Source organism: Notamacropus eugenii, chromosome 5 (assembly GCF_028372415.1).
Source record: "Notamacropus eugenii isolate mMacEug1 chromosome 5, mMacEug1.pri_v2, whole genome shotgun sequence".
Classification (NCBI taxonomy): domain Eukaryota; kingdom Metazoa; phylum Chordata; class Mammalia; order Diprotodontia; family Macropodidae; genus Notamacropus; species Notamacropus eugenii.
Genome location: NC_092876.1, coordinates 166,809,321 through 166,827,173, shown reverse-complemented (window position 1 = coordinate 166,827,173; position 17,853 = coordinate 166,809,321). Strand labels below are relative to the sequence as shown.

Below are 17,853 nucleotides of genomic sequence, written 5' to 3'. Positions count from 1 at the left end.
TTCATCATTTCTTATAGCACAATAATATTCCATTACATTCATATACCACAATTTGTTCAACCATTCCCCAATTAAGGGGCATCCCCTGCATTTCTAGCTTTTGGTCACCACAAAGAACTGCCATAAACATTTTTGTACATGTGGGACCTTTTCCCATTTTTATGATCTCTATGGGATACAGTCCTAGAAGTAATATTGCTGGGTCAAAGGGTATTTGTTGGGGGTGTAAGCTCAGTTCCATGTGGACAGTCTCGGGCAGGTAAAAGTGAGGACTTCTAAACCTTAGAGTTCTCATGAGGCCCCCCAGGGAACAGCAGGGAATTGAGGTGTGAGACCGGGCTATCTCATGCATTTCTGCCTCTTCCTGTGGGAAACGTGCTGGGAGAGAGCATCCCCGCCCTCGAGATTGGCCCGGGGTCTGAGCACACCTATTGTTGTCTAACAGGCACGGTATTCAGGTGCAAACTATGCTGCGGGAGAGCTTAAATAGGGTCAGGAAAGCCTGAAGGCGCTCTTAGCGCTGAGGGGCCCTTAGAGGACAGAAGGCCCCTCTTCCCTCTCTCCTCTCTTCTCTCTTCCCTCTCCCCTCTCTCCCTCTCCCACTTGCACTTCCATTCTCTTACTGTAAGATCTTTGCCTCCTTGGGAGATTCCTCTCTCCTCAGGAAGAATTCCCCCTGCACATGTAACCAAGACCCTGAATAAAGCCTAACCCTTGTTCGACTCTGGAAAGTCTCTTCTCTCATACGTTTATCCAGTTTGGCCAGCCGAAGACCTGCAATAGGTAAGGTAAGACTCAGGTAGCCCTTAGACCTCTAGGCCTGACAGGGTATGTATGCACATTTTTGTAACCCTTTGGGCATAGTTCCAAATTGCTCTCCAGAATGGTTAGATCAGCTCACAGCTCCACTAACAATGAGTTAGTGTTCCAACTCTCCTACATCTTCTCCAATATTTATCATCTTCCTGTTTTGCCATGTTAGCCAATCTGATAGGTGTGATGTGGTACCTCAGAGTTGTTTTGATTTGCATTTCTCTAATCAATAGTGATTTAGAGCATTTTTTTATATGACTGTAGATAGCTTTAATTTCTTCCTCTGAAAACTGCCTGTCATATTCTTTGATCATTGACATATACTTTGTAAAGATATTTTAGTAACTCCATTGAATGTGGGGATTTAGTGACCCCTGATAATCTTGAAAGAGCAATTTTAGTAGTTGCAAAGGCTACAAACAAGTGCAATAGACTCCAAGTTGCAAGGCCCTGATTAGGGAATAGGAAATGGAGGCTTTAGTTTTAGACAACTTTTTCAATGAAGTTAACAGCAAAGAGGAGGAAAGATCTGGAATGTAGAAGTGTCAAGGACAAGCTGTTTTATTTAAGAATTGATGAGACCTGAGCAAGTTTGCAGGCAGATGTGAAGGATCTCATAGTGAAGGAGAGATTGCGAATGCTTGAGAGAGTGGATAACTGCTGGAGAAAGGTCCTGAAAGTTTGGGCAGGGGAGTGGGATCAAGGTCATAGATTGAAGAATTAACCTTAGTGAGAAGGAGAGGTACCTCTTCTGCAGTAAGAAGAGGTGAAGTGAAAGTGGACAATGTCTTAAGAAGTTATGAGGAATGAGGGAATGAAATTGAGGGACTATGAAGTGAATGGACTCAATTTTTTTCAGTTAAGCTGGAGACTAGGTCATCTATTGTAATTATAAGGAAGGAGATATCCTTTGTCTGAGGATGAAGTGGTAACATACAGTGAAATCTAGCAAGCATCATCATTGATGAATATCTGATCACTGGACCCAGATGGCTCAGGAAGAGAAAGTGAGGTTGGTGACCTTGTAGAGTCTTCCCTCACTCAAAACAAAGTCAAGTGCAGGTCATGTCATCATTTTTCTGTTGCTATTCATTTATTCATTGACAGCATATGAGTATACTACTGTGCCTGATGCTAAGAAGAATAAACAAAAATATAGGAGAACATCCTTACCTCCAAGGGCTTACAATTTAATTGGGGAGTCAAGACATGAAGATTTAAGTAAAAAATGCAAAGCAATATGTGATGAAATACCCATCCCCCAAAAGTAATATCAACACTAATTGCTAAAGGAGTCAAAAGAAGGAACATAACTTGGCCTAGAATGGTCCAAAAAGGCCTTATGGAAAAGGAAGAATTTCGATGTGATGTTGAGGGAGGGTAGGGTTTTATTGGGCAAAGGGGAGGGGAAATTGCATTCTAGTTGGCAGGTCAGTCTATAATCAGTCAATAAACATTTATTAAGAACCTGCTATGTTTCAGGCATTGTGCTAAGTGCTGAGATACAAAAAGAGGTAAAAGATAGCTCCAGCCCTCCTGGGTCTCACAATCTAAAAGTGAGAAACTGTTTAGGGCAAGGCTGTAAGTCATGAATAAACAAGGCCTATTTATGGGACAGTTAAGAAAGGGAAGTGGCAATTTGAGTTGAGTGTTTGTTTAGGGCAGTAGTGGGAGAAATGATTGGATAAATTCTATGGAGCAAACTGAGGAGAAGTTCCAGTGACCTGTGGAAGAGTTTAAACTGTAGGTAATGGGAAGATTTTGAACCATAGGAACAGCATTAAGCTTTTGAGCAAAAGAGTGACATTTCCTCATTTATGGAATAAGAATAACAAAAATAATAATGCAATATGTATGGAGTGTTATGCAAAGAATAAATGCCCAAAGGGATGTTTCTGTCCCCCAGTACACACTATTTATAATCTATGTCAGACCAAGATAAAGCACTCTATCATCCTTGCAGGAAGCCTCTTACCCAGGGCTAGTAATGGCTTATGTCTGGTTGGTGGGAAAGAGAGTTTATTTTATCATCTGTGTACTGCCTCGGGTGTTAGGAAGGCTGGAAGTCAGATAGATTTCTGCACTTATCTGCAAGGCACCAAATGGCACCTACACACATTCACACACACACACACACACACACACACACACACACACACACACACACACTTTAGCTGAGTGGAAGCACAGTAGGACCAGTGAGAGCACACCACTCCTTCACTCACCTGGCAGTTTTCCAGATGAGGAAGATAAGAAGCATCCTTTCCAATTGCTCAAATTACTTCTCTCCGCATCCCAAGGCCAAACAACCAGATGCCTTCATCCAAGGTGAGTATTCACATTGTGCTTGCCATGATGCCTCAATACCTTCTCAAAACCACTCTGGTAGCAAATTTATTCATTCATTTATTAAAATCTCTGATGCAAAGCTGTACTCTGTTGGTCACCAAGAAAATGAGGGTGCTTATTTAAATGATAATAAACCTTTTTTAATGGCAGGATAGCTACAGATATCAAAACAAAGTCAGAAAACATTATTCAAATTATAACATCTTGGAGCAAAGGCAAGCTTTTCTGGGGGCTGCAATTGTTTCCTTCATTATAGAGTGTGCTTCTAAGGGCCTCAGTGACAGCAAGGTCTTTGGTCACTTTGTGCCAATTATCTTGAATTAGCTGATGCATGGGGAGCTGCCATGGTTTTTTAGTATTTCCATTAAACTGTAGGAGCAGGGTGACCAGAGCTCTCTGTGTTTTATGAAGGCAGTCAGGGCGGCAAGGCTGGCCCTGTGCTTTTCACAGGGAACTTTTCACCTCTGGGAATTGGTGTGGAGTCTTTATGTAGCAGCTGTAAAGAGGAAAGGAATCAGGCAATAAGAGAGCCCTAGAAAGGTAAACTCAATCAGTTAGTAGTTCAAAGCTGCTCTGGTGAACTCCCTCTCCCTTTCTCAGAGCAATTCTTGCTGGTCTCTCTCCTCAGAGAGAACTGAAGCTTTGGGGAGATCGTGGCAGACAGAGCAGTGCATCCATCCACCCTAGGAAAGAAAACGCTAATCCCTGAGCAGCTTTTCGCCAGTGTGCACTCCCACCCCCACCCCCACCCCGCTGCCCCGCCCCAGCTTCGGATAAAGATAAAGGCAATCGAGATAGCGCATCCGAGGCAAAGTGATTTGTGCCTGATTTGGAGAGACAGATGTTAGAAGATATAGTGGGGTGTGTTAATGCCTCCTATGTCTGCTGGGAGGGAAAGAAAAACAAGTGAGAGGATACACAGAGTGGGGTGTTTGTGTGACTGATCTGTTTCAGCATACCAAAGTAGGTCTAGAGGCAGCGTGGGGGAGTTGGTGGAAAAATGAAGTAACTGGAAATAGGCAGATAGCAGGCTGGAGCTCCTGACTGACCCCGAAAGTGCCAAATCTGTCTAGTTGACTGATTTAGCAATATTCTTCTCAGTCTTATAGAAGTGACCAAAGGATCCTTGGGTCAGGGTGGGAGATAAGATCGTAGGATCGCTAAAGAAATAACCTTTCTGACTTAGAAATATACTTTCCCCAGGGAACCAGATGGGTCAAGAGCCCCAAAATTGGATAGAAAGGCAAATTGGAGTCCTGTCTTTTGGGCAAGAAGCTAAAAATGGTCTAGTTAAGTGACTCTCTGGCAGAGGGTCAGGTGGCTAAGTCCTTATCCTTATTAAGTCACTTAATTTTCCTGTGCCTCAGTTTCCTTATCTGGGAAGTGGGGGTAACATTTACCCTACCTGCGTTGTAGGGTTTTGAAAATCACATTAAATTACCAACGTGGAGGCACCTTGGATCAGTATAAAATGCTCTACAAATGTTGACTTTAATGTATTTTTATGGCATAGTGTTTTGATTTGCATCCTCAGGACCTCAAGACTCCTGCTAAAATTAGTCTGGCTTCCAGGTAGTGGGGGTGGAGGGAGGAGGAGATCCCTCCTGCTTTCTCCCACAGCTCTCCAATAGGCCATCTCTCTCTCTGTACCCACCTCCCTCCCCCAAACCCCTCCGCTATAGCCCTTCATCCCCAATCATCTCTGTAGCGATGCTTCTCCTTCCCTCTCCCCTTTCACTCTCGGTTTGGGAGGAGGAGACAGCTAGAGCCAGGCAGAGCCTAGAGAGGGGCGAGAGCGAGGGCGGCGGACTGTGTGTGCGTGCGTGCCTGATCTTCTAGGGGGAGCAAAGAGAGACTGGAGCAGGGGCAGGAGCGGAGGGAGCGGCGGCGGCGGCGGCAGCGGCAGCAGGGGCCTCGGGAGCAGCAGCAGCAGCAGCAGCAGCAGCAGCCGCGGCGGCGGCCACAGAGAGCGGGAGCCTCGTGTCGAGGTTGGGCTCTCCTCCCGGTAGGCTGCGCTGTGATCAGAGCTGCGGGCTGGGATATCGCCCCCCGTTCCTGCTCCCCCTCCCCCTCTCCCCTTCCTTTCTCCTCCTCTTGGCTCCCCTCCTCCCCTCTACGAGCCCCTGGCAGCGGCCGGAACGCCGAGCGCCTCTCCTCGGGGCCCCAGTCCTGGTGTGTGCTCTGCGCCGGGAGGCTGCTGCAGTGGCGGCGGGCGGCAGCGGCTGGGCGCTGGGCTCCCGCTTCCCATGGAGCGCCTCTAGAAGCAGGACCACGGGGAAGGCTCGCGGTGGAGTTGCTGATTTGCTGGAGGAGGAAAGGGTGCGTGGGTATTACTTGTTTTTTTTTTTTCAACATTATTTCTGTGTTTTTCGGTTTGATGCTTGGGATCTCTCCTACCCGAGCAGAGCTCCAGTCGCCGGGGGCAGCCCCACCGTGTGATGCGAGGTGTGGGGGGCGAGAGCTGGCGAAGCGCGTGGGGGAAACTTTTCACCTTGCAAAGTTGCTTCCCTGTACAGCCTGGAGCCTGAGCTAAGCCGAGCTGCTACGGCCGCCACCGCCAGCCGCCGGGAGCCTGTTGTGTACATGCTGAGCCTCCCGGGGCGTTCGGGATGGGAAGAGGAGACTGGCATTTTAGAGTTGCAAAAGTTTGGGGTTCTGGGCTAGGGGTGGGGAGACGCAAACCTCTGGCAGTGGCCCCGGGGATGCTGAGCTGAGAGCAGCTGCAGGTGGACTGGAAAGTGCCCCAGCCTGCGTGCCCACGCTTTCGTCGCCGGTTGTCTGTGCGCCGTTTGGATTTTCGAATGCCTATGGATGCAGTGCACTTGGAGGGGACTAGAGGCGCAAGTTTGGTCGCTTCGCAAGGTGCCGCGAGGCAACAGGGACGCGGGCACAGAGATCCCCCGAGGGGCTCGAGCAAACCCCGCTCTGGGTTCCGCACCTTCTTGCTTTCTTTGCCCGCGGTGGTTCCGCGATCGGAGACTCTAGTTAATTAATTGCCCAGGGTTGGACTCTGTGGGGGAGGTACTCTTGCTCCTGGGGATGTATTAGTCTATTCTGTAATAAGGGAGGGAGGAGAAGGTGGTCCCCAGCGTCTTGACCGAGGGAAGAGGGAAGCTGCGTTGGGAATGTGCATCATTTTTGGCGGGCGTGAGGGAATGGTGTTTAATTTTAAAAATAGACCGGGGCAGTCTGGGACGGTGCCCCGAGCCTGGCTCGCCCAGTCCCCGGCAACGGGTTTCCTTTCCACTTGTCCCCAGCCGACGCGGTGCAGGAGAGGCGGCTGTGACTCGAACGCACCGCACCGTGCAGGCATGTCTCCTGGGCTGTGCGGGGGCACCTTTCAGCACTGGCTCGTGGGTGGGTGCAGGGTGCTTTATTTTTCCGAAGGAGATCGGCGGTTTGGGAGATCGGAGAAGGGAGGACTGGACTCGAATCTACCTTGGGAATAGGAGTGTGCAGCCGCTGCCGCGGACTCTGTCCTGTGGGGGTCGCCCAGAGAAAGTGCATCTTGCCTGGGGTAGACTGGGGGTGTTGAAGCCAACCGGGGAGGATGGAGGCGGGGAGGAGAGAAGGGACACTGGGGTCGGTTTAGAAGAGCCGGTTTTTCTCCTCTTTCTCCACTTCTCGCAAGCCTTTCAGAGGTGGCGAGAAGCAGGCGAGGATTCGTCTTCTCTGGAAGCAACTTTTATTGTTCACTTTGAGGAGGCGGAGGGGGGGGGTCCTCCCGCTCCTAAAATGAGGAGGGAGGGGAATGATGGGGGGCGGGCGGTAGGATGAGGCTTGAGATGGTGAGGATGCAGGGGTGGCACAGGTCTTGCTTAGAAGGGAGGCTGCCGCCGCCGGGGATGTGTGGGAATGAGGGAAAGGACCCAGGGCTGAGGTAGGGGACCAAGCTGGGGAGAGGGTGGGGGGAGCGCTGAACGCAGGAAAAGCCCCGGAGGCTGTTGCTCCTCCTTGTGCCCCGGGCAGAGCTGGGAGTGGAGGGGGAAGGTGGTCCCCTGGAGGAAGCTGGGAAGGGAGAGGAGCCGCCGCTGCTGCTTCTGCTTGGAACCCCAGGAGCTGATGCAGAGGAGGGGAAGAGGGAGATAGGAGCGAAGGAGACGCGAGCTGCGCTCTGCGCCCCTGCCCGCCTCCGTGGGTGACCAGGGTGACCCTGCTGGTCCATCAGTCCGCGCTTCTTCCCTCGCTTTCCTCCCCCCTCCATCTCCCAGCCTGGAGTTGCTGGTGATGCTTATTCTGGTGTTTGCATGCCTGCGGGCAGCAGGCAGGGATGGGGAGAGGGATTGGAGGGAGGAGGAGGGTGGTGGGTTTGAGACTGGGGAGGCCCTTCCTTTCCTCCCACCCTCTGCTTTATTCCCTCCCCCTCCCTCCAGCCCCTGCTCCTGCGCCCCCGCCCTTGGGTCTCCAGCGCGTTTGTTTTCCAAGTTGGAACCCACTTCCATTTACAAGTGTCAGACAAACGAGCTTGAACCTCCCCCACTCTCCAACCTGACCAGACAGCAGAGGGGGCGGGAGGGAGCCGGCAGGCTAGCCTTTCCAGAGCTCGGGGCTGCATGGTGATCCCACGGGGTCTTGACCAGCTCTGATTTCTATTCGTGCCCCCTTGGTGGTTAAAAACGGGAAGAATCGGATCTCTGCCACTTTCATCCCTCCCTTTTCCCCCTTCCCCTTTCTTCCTCTCTTCCTCCTGTAAGCGCGGGCTGCTTTCCTCATTCTCCAGTCCGGTGCATTAATTCTGGGGCCAGAATGCCTGTCTTTTCTAAGGGGAACCTATAGTGGTGGGAGGAAAGGGGGTGGGGGAGGAGGCTGGTTTGTTCATCACTGTGAATTTGTATCCTCGCTTTGTTGTGAGGATTAGATGCTAAGATTGCGTCCTCAGCCCCAGCCCAATTAAAATAAACGCACAGAGAAACCACACGAAAGACTGCAGAATACTTGGCCCCCTTAGCCGGGCGGCGAGGCGAGTTCACCTCTTTGAAAAGGCAGGCTTCGAGAACTGAAGACTTATTCACAGAAGAGCATTCACATATAGCACCAACCATCCTGTTTAAGGGAAAGGTTCCTAAAAATTTAGCCAACGCTTGAATGACGTTTAGGTTTGTGGCATGGGAACTATAATCTCGGAGAGTGTTTGTGTGTGTGTAGGGGGGTGGGGTGGGGGGAGGTGGGGTAGATTTTGCAGAATCCAGGAGATACCATCAATTCTAGTGCCCCATCATTTCTTTCCCCTTGAGCTAGACTTTTGATTCCTAAATTGGAGCAGTTGAACAATGAGAGAAGAAAGAGCAGCCTGGAAACCAGGGCACCATAAAATACAAAGACAAAAAACTCTCCCCCCCAACTTTAGAGTGTTACTGGGCTCTTTTCTGTGCTTCTCTTTCCTCTTCCCCCACCCCAACAATAAAGTCTCAAACATTTTTTGAAAAGAGCAGTTGTCTTTCTAAACTAAGTTAAATTGAGAAAACTGTATAATTTTTTTTGACCATTTGGGAGGTTGCATGTGGAGTGGATTGGGGGTGGGAGCAGCCAAGTTTTTATGTATACTGTTTTGTGATGTAGAAGTTTCCAGACCTCCTGTCCATTTGGAATATCTTTATCTCTAGTGGACACTGAAAAATCCATATGCAAGGAGATCAAATATCAGTCAGATGTTGAGTTGGTACCATTTCTTATCTCTGCAGCTTGGCAGTGAGTGTTTTCTGAAAATAACTTAACATCATCCCTTCTCCCCTTCTGTTTAGGGACAAAGACATTTGGGGGGGAATTTTAATACTCAAGATCCAGCCTGCCTGTTAACTAGCAATTACAGCTGTGCTGAGCTACTCAAAAATGAAATGAGTAGCAATAAACAGAGTGGGTACCCACTGACCTGTGTATTAGATGGGTTTTTTTGCTTGCCTATAGTTTTTCTGGTAAAGCAGCCAGTCTTTGGGCTACTCACATAAATGCCTTGTGTTGAGTTCGCTTATGTTACCATTTCTGTCTTCCTCATAAGCTTCAGTGTGACCTGCTGTAATCTGACTGATGAATTATGCCCAGTAGAATGAAGTAGGCAATTACTGGTGAGTAGTGGGTATTTAGCCATCCTCAGCTAGGCTGAAGAGGCCCTTGGTTTGCTGTTGTGGGGTTATGCAATATTAGTAGCATATAACAGATAGGACAATGGTGATATTATCTTAGGGGCTTGCAGTTAGCCGGGTTCAGCTTTTCTTCTGTCAACCCTGGCTTCTCTCTTGTTGACTGGAAGGCTGGCTTTTTCTTTTGAGGCTGGCTCTCTTCTCTGAGGAGAAAAGGGAAGGAATGTGGATGCTTGCTTTCACGCTCTTTTAAAGCCATTCCCAGGTCCTTTTTGCTTTTGCTCCTTCACTAGTAGGGAAGAGAGATGTGGCCTGGCACTGGGAGTGATCCAAAACAAGTAAATGACCCTTCCCCTTAAGAGTTTCCAGGGAGATGGCCAACAACTGCTACTCTTTTTCCCTCCCTTAAAAAATATAGGCTATTCCACATGCTTTAGGTCTGGCTTAAAGATCCCTCTGTTCTAATAGAAAATGACTTTGACAGGTTAGAAAACCAACAGAAGCATTGTAACCCTGAAGATATTCTAGTCTGGAAAGACTGATCTGCAATTCCCCAAAGCAGAATCTGTCCCTATCTGGAGAGGCATGTATGTTGACAGAATAGGTAAACAAGATCATCTGTTGGGATCAGGTGGGCCTATCCACCATGATTGATTTCCTTTTGATTGCTGGGGAAGGGAGTATTGAAGAACCTTGTTTTTCCTGATTTTCATGATAAACACCAGGATTAGAATGGAAGAGGAAAAAAAAAAAAGAATTTGGTGATAGAAATAAATGGAGGCCTCATCTTCAGCCCAAACCCCTTTCTCTAATTATGGTAAAGAGAGTGCCTGCTCTCCGTGTTAGAGAAAGCTCTCAACCCTTTCCATGAGGTCCAAGCCTTATGATACAATGCCATACTCTTTGTGTTGGTTTGAGGGCTTGTGTGTACCGCATAATTTGCCAATTCATCCTATGCAGTTTTGTTCTTTGATTGTTTTCTCTTCATTCATTATTCAGCAAACATTTATGAACTGTAGGGGATTGATTCCTTGATCATCTTGAAGAACCCATGGTGTGGTGAGCCTTCCTTTGGTCTCTTGATTGTATCCTTATGTAAAGGTTGTAAGCTCCTTGAAAGCAAGGACTGTCTTCTGCCTCTTTTTCTATCCCCCAGCACAGTGCCTGGCACAAGTAGGTCCTTCATAAATGTTGATAGATTGACAAAAGGACTTAGACCTATCCCCCAGTATGTCCTGGAGAATAGGTCAAGTCAGTTAATCAAGCAGCAGGCATTCATGAAGCACCCTCCTATATGCTGAGCGCCATGTTAAACTCTGGTGATACAAAGATAAAAATGCAATAATCCAGGAGTTTTGGCAGAAATAACACATACATATAATAGGTATATATGGAATATAAGTAGAAGTTAATATTTGGGGGGGAGAGTGGTCAAAACAATGTTTTAATGATTACCAATAGATTGCTTCACTAGTTCTATTGATAGAACCAATCACCAAGCATTTACTAAGTGACTACAATATTTTAGGCATTGTACACCCAACTGACTGGACTGTTGACCCTCTTGCTGGCCTATAAAGGGGAGTCAAAGAATGAGCAAAGGTGTTTGGCCATTTGCTTTTCAGAAAGGATAAGATGGGACAGGAATCCTGGGACAGGACAGTTATGGTGACCATGGTAGAAGGCATACACACTCCTCCACCTGATCAAGTATGCTAGAGATGACATCATCAGAGGGCAAAAATGGAAGGATTCAGAGTTCTTTGTTAGAGTTAAATCCTTTCTTTTGGTTTCCTTCTACTCTTTGTGACCCCATTTGGAGTTTTCTTGGCAAAGATACTGAAGTGGTTTGTCGTTTCTCTCTTCAACTCATTTTACAAATGAGGAAACAGGCAAATAGGGTTAAGTGACTTGCCCAGGATCATATAGCTCCTAAATGTCTGAGGTCAGACTACAGGCCCAGCATTCTATCCACTATCTAGCTGCCCCTCATAGTTCCTAGAGAGATTATAAAGATTGGAGGGCCCTTGAATGCCTTGAAAGCCAACAACTTCTAGGAAGAGAGAACCACAAGGGATCATGAGAAGGAACTTCTCTAATCAACCCTACACATGAGCATTTATGTGTGCAAGGCTTAGTATGGGTGAAGTTATAAAACCCTTGTAGAGTGCTTTGTATCCTTTCTCTCCTCCTTCCCCTCCCCCCATAGTGTTTTAAGATCACTACAAATTCAATAAATACTTGTTGATTGATTGTACTTGAGATACCTCCCCAGACAATTCTGAAGGCAACTCTCTTCTTATACCTGATTTAGGTAGACTCAGAATACCCCCCAGGCTAATTGATCCCTGTGCTTCGTGTTATGTCCTCTCCTGTAATGTACATTTTAATTTACATTATATTTATATGTATACATGTGTTTGTGTATGTATATACACACACATATATATATTTTCTTCCTCAAATACGTGCAGAAATGATTTACTTCTTTTCAAGATTACTGTTAGGAAAATGTTCCCTTTCTACTACAAAAAACAAGCTTCAGGTTAATGTCACGGATTAAATGTATCGAGAAGAATACATTTGACACCTCTAACTGTCCTCAAGCCAATTTCCGCTCGACCAAAATAAGCTGTACGTTTTCTATCAAGGTTTCAAACGACCTGCTGTGGAAGGCCTGGATTGGAGAGGCATACTCAGGATTGACTTAACTTTAGCTTGCGTAAGGATTGAAATGTTTTGATAGGTTTAAACTTTATTAAGTGGATTGGAGGAGAAATTTTGGGGTGGATTTGCTGGGGTGATGATACTTACAGAAGGTGGAGAGAGCATTCCATCATACACACTCAGACTTTTCTGTATTTAATGCAGATGTTTTTCCTTCTTCCCCTCTTGCCATGTAGGTATATGAATATGGAGATAGGAGAGGGAGGGGCTCGAATGGAGTGTGATAGGCAATTGTTTACATTCTGTCTCAAAATTCTGAGAATGGGGATTGGTGGGAAGGGGAGAAGACTAGCTATGAGAAGTATAAGAAAAGTTTTCATTTTTAGGAAGTTAGGAGAGATTTGGGTTCGAATTCCACCTCTAGTACATAAAAATTATGTGTCCATGACTTGGTCCCTTCACATCTCCCACTCTTACCTTCCTCATCTGTAAAATGAACAATTTAGACTAGATGTTCTCTTCGACCTTTCTATCTCTACATCCTGTGAACTATTTTTGCTCAGCTCCTAATTTCAAAGAAGAACCTGGAGGAACTGGTTGAAAAAAATAGATTAACAGTCAAATGTCACCATTGTAGAGGAGTTTTGGACCCAGATATCACTGATTATTGATATGATCTTAGACAATTTCTTTTGGCATCTGTAAAATAGGGACAATAATTAAATTTTCTTTAAGTGATATGAAAAGGTTGCAGTCAACAAGTACTACTGGTATGTTTCTGTATCTGTATCTATATCTGGCTATGCTTTTTTTTTTTTTTTTTTTTTTTTACCAAGTGGGGCAAGTTCTTTTTGAAATTTTGTATCCCAGTGTAAATTCCTTTGAAAATACTAGGCTACAAGGCTTTCCTCTGTGCCTGTTCTTGAACATTCAGTGTGGATCTGGAGTAGCATTACGTTATGGTCCAGAGCTCACATTTCAGAGGACATCTGGGACCCCATAAGAGTCGAGAGTGACATGACAGTCAAAAAAGCTAACAAACTACCTTATTAGAGATAAAGTGTCCAGCACTATGGAGGAGTTGTTCAGTTGTTTTTCAGGAATGTCTGATTTTTCATGATCTCTTTTGGGGTTTTCTTGGTGAAGATACTGGAGGGGTTTGCCATTTCCTTCTCCAGTACATTTGACAGATGAAGAAACTGAGGCAAACAGGGTTAGGTGACTTGCCTAAGGTCATACAGCTAGTAAGTGTCTAAGGCCAGATTTGAACTCAGGAAGATGAATTGTCTTAATTCTAGCACTCTATCCCCTGCTTTCTCTAGCTGCTTAACAAACATGTCTGACTCTTCATGATCCCATTTGGGGTTTTTGGCAAAGATACTAAAATGGTTTGCCCTTTCCTTCTCCAGCTCATTTGACAGATGAGGAAACTGAGGCAAACAGGGAGAAGTGACTTGCCCAGGGTCTCACAGCTAGTAAGTGAAGCTGGATTTGAACTCAGGAAGATGAGTCTTCTTGGCTCCAGGTTTGTTGTAACACCCACCTTCCCCTGAAGGTGATAGTGCCACTGTATCTGACTTGGTCAGACCACATTTAGAGTATTGTGTGAGTATGCTCATTTCTTAGTGTCATATTTTAGGAAGGACTTTGACAAATTGAAATACATCTATAGGATGGTTGCCAATTGAAAAGGGAATGGAAATCATGCCAAATAATCCAGTTGAAGGAACTAGGGATGTTGAATTTGGATCAGAGAAGATATAGCTGGGAAACGATAGTTATCTTCAAATATTTGACCTATTTTGTCATATAGAAGAGAGTTTAGAATTGTTTGCCTTAACCCCAGAGGACAGAATTAGGAGCTTGGTATACAGGCTGCTGAAAGGCAGATTTAGAAAAAGCATTCTGTTTCACAGGAAGCTTTTCTGGAAGGTAGTGGGTTCCCCATTACTGGAGTCTTTAAGCAGAGGCTGAATGACCACTTGTCCACAGGTGGGTAGAAAGGATTCCTCTTTCAACTAACTTCAAGATTCTGTAATTCTGTGAAATTACTGGTGCCCAAATATGAATGTCATCCTCGAGGCACTACTGAATTTAAATTCTTACAACTGAAGATGAAAAAGATTTGACTCAGAAATCTAGGGAATCCAGTTCCTTTCAGCTTCAGCCTTTCTCCATCCTTTGTTCTTAAAGTTGCTTCTGTCCCCTAGGTGGAGCTGACTTGATGTTAGAAGGAAACATTTATTTTGAATTTTCACTCTAAATCACTCCATCACCACCTCTGGCCAATAACCCAGTGGGTGCCAGAGAACTGTTGAATGACTTTTGGAAGAGTTTATTCTTTTTCCAGGACCAGACCTCCCAGGCTTGTCCTTTTCTAATCTCAGGTATCTGCGTCTGTTTTGTAACTGATCTAACCTGCAGGATGGTGGGGAGTGGATGACCCATTAGCTTACTTTAAACTTCTTCCAGCACCTAGGACACAGAAACTTCATTCCTATAGACCCATGATGCTCCCAATACTCTTGGTTTCTAGTTATTCTCCTCCTAATGTGCTCATTTGCCATATTAACAGTGTATCCAGGAGAACCAAGAATAAGTGCCTAGTTTCTCATGGATTCGTTTTTTTTTTAGCCATTTCCTCACTAATTTTTTTTTTACTTCTACTCAGTATCATATTGGGTTACCTTGTTTCTGAGCACTGGGAAAAACTGTTTGTGGAAATTCACCCACTGTTTGCTACTACTTGTCCTTTTGCAGACTGGTTGCAAGTAATTTTTCAACCCCTTTTCGCCTCCACCATTGGAGATGTCAGAGATTAGTCCAGCTGTTGAATAAAGCACATGTATGAAAAGTTAACTGGAAGTTGAATTGTCGCCAGACGAAAGCTAAATCAAATTCCGAACAATCTGATCTTTTAACAAAATCAGCCTCTTCCATGCTATTGAAGGTTGAAAGTGAGCACTCAAGAGCAGCTATTAATGTTTTACATTTTGAAATAAAGCCGAAGTTATTAATACTACTAAATATTCCTGAATATTACTTAACACTTCTAAATATCTGAGCACTTGCCAGGGTAATGCAGATTAAATTTAGTGACAGATGTGTTTAATGACAGTATAAATGTCAGTTATATGTATCATCAGATAACTTTAGGCATTTTTTTTTAAAGCTACATTAGAACATTTGTGGGTGGTATGGAGAGGCTCCTGTGAGAGTGGGAGTATTGATTGAATGAATGTAATATTATGTTGACTTTTCAAGTTGAAATATATGATTAATATTTTGTACATCTGAGGGCTATTTTTAAGAATGCGGTTTGGAATTCTCAGTCTCCTCTTAAGTAGAAGTTAAGTAATGGGAATTTCTGCTATGATTGGCTGGATTTTAGGTTGAGCAGTATGTTATGATTCATGTGGCATGATCCCATGCCAAGTTGGGAGTTTAACTGTAGCTTTATCAGTGGAACCTATCTTTATAACTTTTTATGGCAGAGATATAACTGCTCATCCAATAGTAGGCCAAGTGCAAGTGGCTGAATTTGAACAGGGCCTATGGGGAGATTAGTGGGAGTCCTTCCTGGGATTCATTAAAAAAAACAAAAAACACAATAACTTTTTAAAAGAGATGACCCAGACTTCCATATCTGCTTTGATAGTCTGGAGAATTTGATACTTACGCAGTCAAATTTCTGTAGCATTTTAGAGTGGTAATTAAATGGAACACTATTCCTGGAATTAAATATAATTAAGAAATGTTGAAGTCTCGTGTCTATATAGTCAGATGTAATAGTAAATGTTATAATTAGACGAACCAGGATTTGGATTTATTAACAAGATTTATTAACAGGAGGCCTCTCTTGTGACATGTTTCACTCATTAAAAGCTCATAGTGCTTGGATCATTTTAGCCACTGGAACTTGCCTATGTTCCAGCTTGTACTTGATCACCATGCTTTTTTGTTTTTTTCTCTGATTTCTTGAAGGAGAGGAGAGAGAAAAGACTAAGAACTTATGTAACACCTACTATGTACCAGATGCTCTACAGATTTTCATCCCATTTGATTACCACAATGACTTTGGGAAGTAGTTATTTTCCCACATTTTACAGTTGAGGAAACTGAGACAAATAGAACTCAAATGATTTGCACAGGGTCACACAGCTAGGAAGTATCTGAGGCTGCATTTGAATTCAGGTCTTCTCCAAGGCTACTGCTTTATCCACTGAACCACCTCACCTGCTTCTTGACTTACATAGAACTCTACTGCTTATTTTGCTTAGGGTCATTTCCACTCAGCTCTTGTTGCTTCATCATATCCCGTATTTGACACTTGGATATGGTCCATAGTTTCTATTAAAAATATTGTAAAGAAATGCCTCATCAATGGCATCAGAGACAGCAATTGATCTGATTGCCTCTGAAGGGTGAGGAGCCAGAAGTGAGAAGATTTTTTACCTTTTTTGTTTTTCTTTTGGGCATGAGGCATTGAATAATTTGTTCCCTGGTTAAGCCTGTGGAATTTACATCTTCGTATCCCAGGGTCCAGTTAGACTCAGTCATGTTTTTTCTAAGTGGTTCAGTGGATAGAGTGTGGGACCTGAAGTTAGGAACAGCTGAGCTAAACCTGCTTCATATTGCTAGCTGTATGACCCTGGGCAAACCACTTACCCATTTGGAGTCTCATTTTCCTCATCTATAAATCAGGGATAATAATACCACCTACCTTACAGGAATGTTATAGAGATCAAATATAGTGCTTTGCAAAGCTTAAAGTATATGAAATATGTGCTATTATTATTTTCATTACTCATATTACTTTGGCCACTGTTTTTCCCATGAAAGTTTTTTGTACCTAGGATCAATTTCAAGCAAATATATGTTACCTCAGATTATTTGTGAGAAAAATAAAACACCCATTTATATCGTACAAGAACCTCGTGGGATAGATAATTAATGCAAGTGTTCCCTTTTGACAATGTGAGGCACAGATAATTTAAGTGCCTTGCTAATTATCAAACTAAGAAGAGATATTGAAACTTGAGCTTAGATAAGTTCAGTGTATGTTTGCTGTACAGCATGGTTATTCGTGTATTAACTATATGTAGAAATGGATCAGGATAGAGTGGAGATAATCATAATTAGGGAAGGCTTGGGAAAAGGGGTTGAACTGATTCTTGTAGGATGCGGCATAATAATGTTTGTAACTGACATTTATACAATACATTATACATCTTATCTCATTGCAGCTACTAGCCGTATTTTACAAAAGAGAATAATGACTCTCAAGAGTCATTTGATGACGTGTTCATAGTTACTGAGATAATAAATTTTAGAGGCAAAACTTGAAAACATACACACATACACACACACACACATTTTGTAAACTTGTATATTGAAGCTTCACTTTTCCTGCAGTCATACAGATAGCAAATGTCAGAGTTAGATTTTTAACCTAGATTTTTCTTTATGACTTCCAAATCCAGCATTCTATGGATATGATAACTTTACCACTGTTCCCACCATGTGATACTATCTCAGAAAGACAGATTGGCAGCATGTGTTGGGTGGGTAGTGGAGAAGGATTTGAAGAAAGACCTGAGTGAACTACATAGAGAAGACCCTACAGGGTCAGAGAAACTTTAAGTATTTGTTGCTTTCCAAAGTATATTTGATGATTATAAATACTGAAAGATCCATGTAAACTGATGCTGTAATAACCTGAAAATATTGAGACAAAGTCAAGCGGGGATAAACATTTTTTTCATAGACTCTCCTAGGTAATTGTCATTCACAATTTATAGTGTTAAAAGGACTTTGGACTACATGCTTTACCAAGGACAAATGCTAATTGGAGAGCCCATTTTATGAGATTTCTTACTTTCTCACCCGTGTAAGTGTATTTCTAACTGAGAGTTGTTTAAACTAATCTAGCATCCCATCTTTCTTG

At 44.2% G+C, this 17,853-nt stretch overlaps 1 protein-coding gene across 4 annotated transcripts in view; it reads left to right on the top strand.

The window, feature by feature from the left end:
• The first annotated feature begins 5,395 nt into the window (after nucleotides 1-5,395).
• Nucleotides 5,396-17,853, top strand: part of FAT3 (FAT atypical cadherin 3) — a 765,373-nt gene continuing 752,915 nt past the window's right edge. For all 4 annotated transcript variants that reach the window (XM_072611401.1, XM_072611402.1, XM_072611400.1 and 1 more), the window contains exon 1: nucleotides 5,396-5,481. The gene's annotated coding sequence lies outside the window, so the exon portion shown is untranslated. The remainder of the gene's footprint in view (nucleotides 5,482-17,853) is intronic.